Genomic DNA, 8,346 nt, shown 5'->3' with positions numbered 1-8,346 from the left:
GCATTGCTCTGCCAGATTAGCAGGGAGAGGGATGAAACAGTGAGGGGGGATTCCTTTCACTGAGGCATGCTCAGCAGAAACCAAATGGCAAAGCAGAACTCTAAAGCATGCTCAATAGGAGCCAAAATGGCAACCATAAAAGAGGAAAAACACTAGTCTGGGAAAGTCCGGGAAAAAGACTGGATAAAGTAAGGGCACAGGCCTCTGGAAAGTCTAGGAAAGAGACTGGATACAAAACCTGCTCTTTTCTAAACCCAAGGAAACATATGGAAGCTTTGTGGGAACCACAGGCAGCTGCTACCTGATAGCCTTCCTGCTCTTTGCCTCTCAGAGAGTGTATTGTCACTTTTTGACCTAATAAATCTTGCCACTGTCGCTTAAAACTCCTCCTATGTGAGTGTCCCTAAAATTATTTTCCTATGACACTGCTAAAGAACCTACCTCCTCCAGTAACAAGATGATTTATAATTGACTCTATTTCAAAGAAGCTTATGTTCTTTAGAGAGATACCATTAAAATATATATGCACACAGAAAAAAATAGTGTCTTTTCTTGGTCCCACAATATATAAAAATACCAAGATTAAGGATCTTAAAACCCTAACAAGAAAAAGAGACTAAAAAAGCTAATGAAAATAATTTGATATAATTTTATATGTTATAAAATATCAAATACATTTGGTAATTACAAGGCCCATTAAGTAGTATTAATATATTAGTTTCTATCTCTGCCTGCAGCATTTGGCAGCAATATGTCTCACAGGAAGTTCTCCACTCCCAGACATGAGTCCTTGGGCTTTCTGAGTCAGAATCAGAGCAGCCAGCACTGTGGGAGAGTGAAGAGCCTCCCCTAGGATGGCTCCTCCAGGTCTGATCACTTCACAGCCTTCCTGAGCTACAAGGCTGGTAAAACCCACATCATAAGGGAGGTTGATAGTCTAGGATCGAAGGTGAAAAAGAAGGAAGTTGTAGAGGCTGTGATCATTGTGGAGATACTACCCATGGTGGTTGTTGCTATTGTGGGCCTCTGTACCTTCAAAACAATCTTTGCTGAGCATATCAGTGATGAGTGTAAAAGGTGCTTCTATAAGAACTGGCATAAATGTTGTAAATAACACTGCTATGAACATTGGGGTGGGTAGCTTTTTCTGAATTGGTGTTTTATGATTCTTAGGGTATAATCCAAGCAATGGAATAGCTGGATCAAAAGGCAGTTCCATTTTTAGTTTTTTGAGGAAATTCTATACTGTGTTCCACAGTGGCAGCCTAAGTTCCCATCAGTAAATGAGTGGATTAAAAAACTGTGATACCTTTTACACAATGCAATACTATGCAGAAGAAAGAAAGAGGGAACTCCCACCTTTTGAAACAGCATGGATAGAACTGGAGAAATAAGTGAAATAAGCCAGACAAATACCATATGATATCACCTATTACAGGAGTCTGATGAATAAAACAAACAAACAAGCAAAATAGAACTACGGGCATGAAAACAAGAAACAGACTGACAGTGACCAGGGGGGAGAAAGGGAGGGGGATAATGAGGGAAAGAAGGGGAAGGGTATAGTCAAAGAACATGTATGAATGACTCAGGAACATGGACAACAGGGTAGGGACTGGCTGTGGAAGCAGAGGTGTGGAAGAGGAAGGGAAGAGCAATGGGGAAAAATTGGGACAAATGTAAAAGAACAACAATAAAAAAAGGCAAAAGAAAAAAAAAAAAAAGAATAGTATAAATTTAAGAAGTCCTTCACCAAATACCGCAAAAAGTGGCAGGATAATGATGGCAAGAAGAAGCCGGAGAAGGACTTCAACAGCATTAAGAAGTACTGCCAGGTCATCCAGGTCATTACCCACACCCAGATGTACCAGAAGAAGACCCACCTTATGGATATCCAAGTGAATGGAGGCACAGTGGCTGAAAAACAGGGCTGGGCTTATAAGAGGCTAGAGCAGCAGATCCCTATGAACCAGATATTTGGACAGGTGAGCTGATTGATGTCGTTCGGGTGCGAAGGCTACAAAGGAACCACCAGCCACTGGCACACCAAGAAGCTATGCTGCAAGACCCACAGAGAGTTGTGCAGATTTGCCTGTTTTGGGACATGGTATCCTGCCCAGATGGCCTTCCCTATGGCCCAGGCTTGGCAGAATGGCACTAAGATCAACAAGATGATCTGTTATTGAGCAAAGTGGGGCTTGTTCACATGGTGCCTTGGTGTATGACCCAACAATTAGTGTTGAGAAAAACAGGTCTTTATTTACAATATTCCAACCTTGGGGAGACTGAGAGCACTCTTGCTCAGAGCTCTGTTCTCTTGGGGACCCAGCATTTCCTTCGCTCCCCAAAGGCTATAAGCCAAAACCAAGCCCGTAAGTTCCCCATCCATCATCTGTCAGCTCTCTCCTTCGGGATCTGGGGTATGTTGTCTTCATCTTCCACATAATGGTCCAGAAAAGAGTGTGCCACATTGTACTGGATTATGGTGAAGTCCAGGAAAGGCACAAGTCCTAAGAGAGTGTCCTCTGCATATATCCTGGTTTCCAAAAGTCCAGATAGAGTCTGGATCTGCAAGCAGAGTCCTTGGTGGCTTCAGAGTCAGCTGAAACAGACATGATCAAAGCAGCAGCATGCCTGCTTTCTTACTAGCCCAGGCCGCATAACTGAATCCTGACTACAAACTGCATGACTGCTTACTGCTTTCCACCTGGCTGCTATGCCCTGATCCTGCATCATGGCACCTTCCTCATGCTCCTCCAACATGCTCCTTCTTACTCCAAAACTGCAGGGCACCTTCTTTCACACCAGACCTCATAGTGGATGGGGGATGGGAGGGCCTTCTACATCCTTTCAAACTGCATGGCCCCCTTCCTCATGACTCCCCCCTAATTTAAATGCTGATCCTGAGCACCATACATCATTGTTAAGAAAAGTATCTTAACTCGCTTTTACCTAGGGGCAGCACAGCCATTACCTTGCTACCAGCCTGCCATAGATATGCAGAGTACCTTAAAAGCTGTACTATCTTCTCACATCCCCCAAACCATGGGCTGTGGGGACTTGGGAATCCCCCTGACCCCTTACAGATCTACAGGATTGGCCAGGGCTACCTCATTAAGGACAGCTAATTGATGAAGAACAATGCCTTCACCAATTATGACCTGTCTGACAAGAGCTTCAACCATTTGAACCCTTCGGATTGCTTTGTCCACAGTGAAGTGACCAATGACTTTGTCATGACAAAAGGCTGTGTGATGGGAACCAAAAAGCCAGTGCTTACCCTTCACAAGTCCTTGCTGGTGCAGACCTAACAGTGGGCTCTGGAGAAGATTGACCTTAAGTTTATCAACACCACCTCCATGTTTGGCTATGGCTGCTCCCAGCCAGTGGAGGAGAAGAAAGCATTCATGGAACCACTTAAGAAAGACATAATTGCAAAGGAAGGAGTCTAATGTGTCTGGAACAGATTGTGTAGCTGGTGGGGGTCTCAGTAAAAATTATTTTCCAGTGGGACAATATATATTTCTGGTTAAAATATCTTGCTATTTTAAAATGCTAATTTTAAAAGATGCTTGTAATATTTTCTACTTTTTTTGCATTGAAATTTTTTTTTTAGATTCAAAAACCCTGTCCTATTATTCAAACCCATATTTAAACAAACATTTGCCTACCAGAGAAGTACTTAAGCCACATATCCCATTCAATTATTAATAATCAATTTAACAGAGACAGATTAACTGGAGAAAATGTCCAATGTTTTTTATATGGATGTGTATTCCAAGTTTCTGCAATGAGACCCAGAGCAGCATTAGACAGTTGAGATTTACATGCCATTCTGAAGCTAAGAAGAGAGACAGGGATCTGGGATTTAGAAGGGAAATAGACAATTTATAAGTAGCTTATAAAGTAAAATACATGGCAAAGAAATTTCTGTTAGGCAACCCAAAAACACAGGGACAGAGGGGAGAATGCAGGAGAACATGTTTTTACATGGATCCTTCCTTTCTGCTATACTTAATTCAAACAAGGCTAAGATGGAAATCCTAAAGTGAATATGATGCTAAGGTGATTATGCTAAAGTTATCTTACTGAAACCGGATATTCTATCTGAATTCCTTTGAGCAGGAAGGAGGGTCAAAGGTTTTATTCTTAATCTTGTTTCTTAATAACCAGCTTAAAATTAATATTTCAAAAGGTACATTTTGGGAAGGCAAAATTTTGGTCTCCTTCAATATACAATTTAATCTTAACTCCACCCATGACAAGTTTATGCAAGAACTTACTTACTCAAAGAGGGTAAACCATTTTAACTTCAACTCTTTCATGTCTCACAGGTTTTAGCCTAGCTCCTTTCTGAGAATGCTGCAAATAATTCTAGGGGGGGGGGTTCATTTTTTCTCATCTGCCCTTCATTTCTATCTCTGTTCCTGATTTGTCATCTAAGCTTATTTCCTCTGATGTTCCAAAATTCTAGTTTTTAATTCTTTTTTTTTTAGTTTTCTAATTATCTCCAACTTGAATTATTGGAAACAAAGCTGTACATAATCTCAAAATCCTTTGACAATGAAACCTTACAAGTCAAGTTTGGGACAATCAGTTGAGAAATTGAACACATTTCAGACCAACAGACATGGAATGACACTTAAAGGCTGATAGAACTTGATACAATTAGAAAGCTGTAGGAACAGAAGCTTGTGTTTTCACTCATTGTTATAACATTGTGTGATTATGAATTTAAAAAGACCTAAATATTTTAGATTATTTTTAATTATTTCTTCTTATGCTATGAAATGAGTCTATTCAATCTGTTCAATATGCTATTGAATGAATCCAACCAATAGGTTACCAGCCTAATTCAATATTGTTATTGGCCACAGCAAAAGTACACTCAGGACAGTGAAACAAGGAAGGGATTAGCGTAGAAGAAGCAACAGGAGAGCCTAGGCTGGTAGGCTTTGGCTCACTGGGAAGTCAGAGAAAATGGGCGACCTTGTAGACAGGTTCTTGGGGTTAGCCCAGGGTGAGCTGTTACTGCCCATTGCTCCCCTGGTTGCAAGTCTCATGGGATCCCTTAGAGTTTAGGGGGTGCATGACCGTGGAGGAAGAAGAGGAGGGAAGGAATGGCACTGGCATGCTCCCCAGTGAGAGATTTGTGCACTGGGTCCTATGTCTTGAGGGTTTTTATCTCTTGTCAGCAAGAATATTAGGGGAAGTCTCATGTGAGTGTCTCAGTGGAATAGTCATCAGTTTTCCAAGTGTGTTTTTTCAAGGATTTGGTCTTTACCGATTGGTTGGTGTCAGAGCAGGAGGTCATTAGTCACTTCAGAGGGTCCTGATGTCAGCCAAGGCATCACTTATCTGATTTTGCTGCTTTTCTGGGCCTGGAGTTGAAATAAAACTGAGGCCTAGATGTTATTTTTAGGGAGGAAAGGTTAGTGGGTATAAACTGCATGACCAGAAATATGCTAGGAGAGGAAGTTACCCTGGGGATAAGGTGCTTATTTTCCCAGCTCTGCCCATTGCCAGGCACCTGGGGCTTTCAGTCCTGGTGACCTTTGGTACCTGACCCGTTGCTACTGCTCTGTTCATGTCTGTGTAACTGCCTACTGCAGTTTTACTGTGCCCAGTTGACACTTGTTTTCTCTTAATAATTGAAAATAATCTGTGTGACGTTTCTGTTTCCAAATTAGATATTTCACATCAGACAATGAATTACAGTGATCCTTGGGAGATGAGAAACAGTGATGTGAGTCGCACTTCTGTTTAGTGTCATGGGACTAAAGGAGTGGTGGTGCCTGTGTGCATCAAAGGCCAGTGAGGCACAAACAGGAGATTGCAGCAAAGAAAGTAAGGGTTTATTATTCCCAGAGTCACAGTTGAGTAAGTGCTAAAAGCACGGGCTCCCTGATAGTTTCCATGGTGTGGGTTATATAGAGGAAGAATCATTAATCATGCTGACTAAGGGAGTTAGGATTATGGTCTCTACTGATTGGGTAGGAGAAACTTGATCAGTGCATCTGGATATGATTTCACCACTTTTCTGGATCTGGAGTGGAAACACAACTAAGGCCTAGATGTTATCTTTAGTTTGACTGAAACTCTGTTTCTGTGGTCAATAGACCTGAGGCTCTGTTACTAAGATTATTTGATGCCAACCAGAACATCACTGTCTTGAGAGCTTAAATGATTAAGGGGGTGGATGCACAAAAGAGAAGGAAACAGGTGAGTCAGGGTGCTGCATGACACTAGCTTGAATCAAAGGGAAAGAAAGGAGAAAAGGTTGTATTAAAGAAATGAAGTTCCTGCAGTTACACTAGATAATTTACTTTATCAAAGCAAAAATTTGTCATATACAAAGTTAAACAGGCAATGATAACTTTATTCAAGGTTGCATCAATAGGGAATACAGACTTCAACTCAACTCTGCTAAATAAAAAATCCTGAAGAATTTTTTAACACTGGGATGAGCTAATGAAAAAGTACAGTCATGTGCAACTCAGTGACAGAGATACATTCTGAGAAGTGCATTGTTAGGCAATTTTGTCTGTACCAATGTCAGAGTATACTTACACAAACCTAGAAGGTACAACCTACTACACACTTAGACTATATGGTATAAGCAGGGAAATAATAAGCAGGGAATATATGAAGCTGCTACTTGATTAACACAGTACACTGTCTGACAGCTTTATAAGTAAAAAAAGTACACTCTAAAATAACAATAAAAAGTATAGCATGCTAAATGCATAATCCTATAAAATAGTTATTTCTTATGGTTATCAGTATCATGTACTACATGTAATTATATGTGTTGTACTTTAATATGACTGGCAGTGCAGCATGTTTACACCAGCATCACCACTAACATGTGAGTAGTATGTTCTGCTTCCATGTTGCAATGGTTGTGATGTCACTAGGTGACAGGCATTTTTTAGCTCCATTATAATCTTATAGAACTGCCATTGTAGATAGGGTCTATCATTGATTGAAACATTATGCTGTAAATTATTGTAAAGAGGAGGACATTAGTGAGAAGGTTGATCGATGGGATATAACTTGTGAGTTAATGGGAGTTATTTCTGAATATGCTTTTTTCTCTGTGATTAGGCCATTTATATCTTCTATTTGGTGCCCATTGGCTCCTACGCTCCAACAGAGACTGGGGCAATGGGGTACTATATACTTTGATGATTATATTTCAGAGAGATAATCTTCAAGCCCTAGTGAAAGATATTCCCTGGGTCCTAAAACTGCCAAGAGGCTCCTAAGGAGGTTTATATGCATTTCAAAGAGGCAGATAAAGAGTTTGCAGTTACACATTTTCTAAAGTAAATGCTCTACCAAAAGGGTGTCAGGGCTATAGTCAAGAAGAAACCTCCATAAATTTTAATTCAGCTGAGAGAAACTTTCAGATCATCTTGGTCACTGCCTTGAGTTTCCTTGCCAAGAAGCAGCGATGGAGAATCCATGCATATGCTTAACGATGTTGAACTCTGTCTGATCCTTAATAAGGTGAATGGAAAAATACAACCACAGACAAGACTACTAGTGGCCCAGATCCTTCAGGAATGAAAGTTCAGGTGTCTTTCTAAGGTTAAGACCCACAAGCAGCTGAGATGTTTGCTTATGGCAAAGGAAATACAAACTGAGGAGGTAGTTAGAAAAACCAGAAAAAACAGTTATGGAAATGGGGGGTGTAATTGTCATGAATACTTCTTGTTTTGTAAAGAATATGTTTGTGTATGTGTTTATATGTCAAATACCTTCATTTTCTTCTCTCCTTAATTCATTTATTATGTGACATAGCATTTATTGACCTTATATCATAGTATTTATTATTAATTTTAATTGATAGTATTTCAGTTATAGAATATCAAAAAGAAGAGTAAGTATCATGCCAAGACTTTACCTCCTTTTCTGGGGAAGGGGTTAATGTGTTTTGGTTGTATGCAGAATAGCTGTATCATGTTAGGCAGAATTATGACTTTGTTATTGTCTGTATTTGAAGACTAAGTATGCTTCAATGAAATGTGTATGTGTGAAGAGTTAAGGAGAGGTGGAATTGTGGTGATCAATTTTGTCAACTTGACTGAACCATGGGGTGCCCAGATATTTGGTGTGTCTATGAAATTGTTTGATTTAAATCAGTAGACTGAGTAAAGCAGATTACCCTCTCCAAGGATAGTGGGACTTCTTTAATTCACTGAAAGCCTAAATACAGTAAAAAACAGTAATAGAGAACTGTATTTTTCTCTGCCTCATTTTTTTCAAGCTAGAATATCAGTTTCAGCTTCTGGACTCAGACTTGGACTATAGCTCATACCATTAGCTGTCTTGGTTATCAGG

At 40.1% G+C, this 8,346-nt stretch overlaps 1 pseudogene; it reads left to right on the top strand.

The window, feature by feature from the left end:
- Positions 1-751: 751 nt before the first annotated feature.
- Positions 752-3,452, top strand: LOC150015822 (large ribosomal subunit protein uL3-like; annotated as a pseudogene).
- The last annotated feature ends 4,894 nt before the right edge of the window (positions 3,453-8,346 follow it).

The sequence above is a fragment of the Furipterus horrens genome, unplaced genomic scaffold (genome assembly GCF_987537825.1).
Source record: "Furipterus horrens unplaced genomic scaffold, mFurHor1.1.pri manual_scaffold_3, whole genome shotgun sequence".
Classification (NCBI taxonomy): Eukaryota; Metazoa; Chordata; class Mammalia; order Chiroptera; family Furipteridae; genus Furipterus; species Furipterus horrens.
The sequence above is the reverse complement of the archived record's forward strand: the minus strand, read 5'-3'. Positions and strand labels throughout refer to the sequence as shown.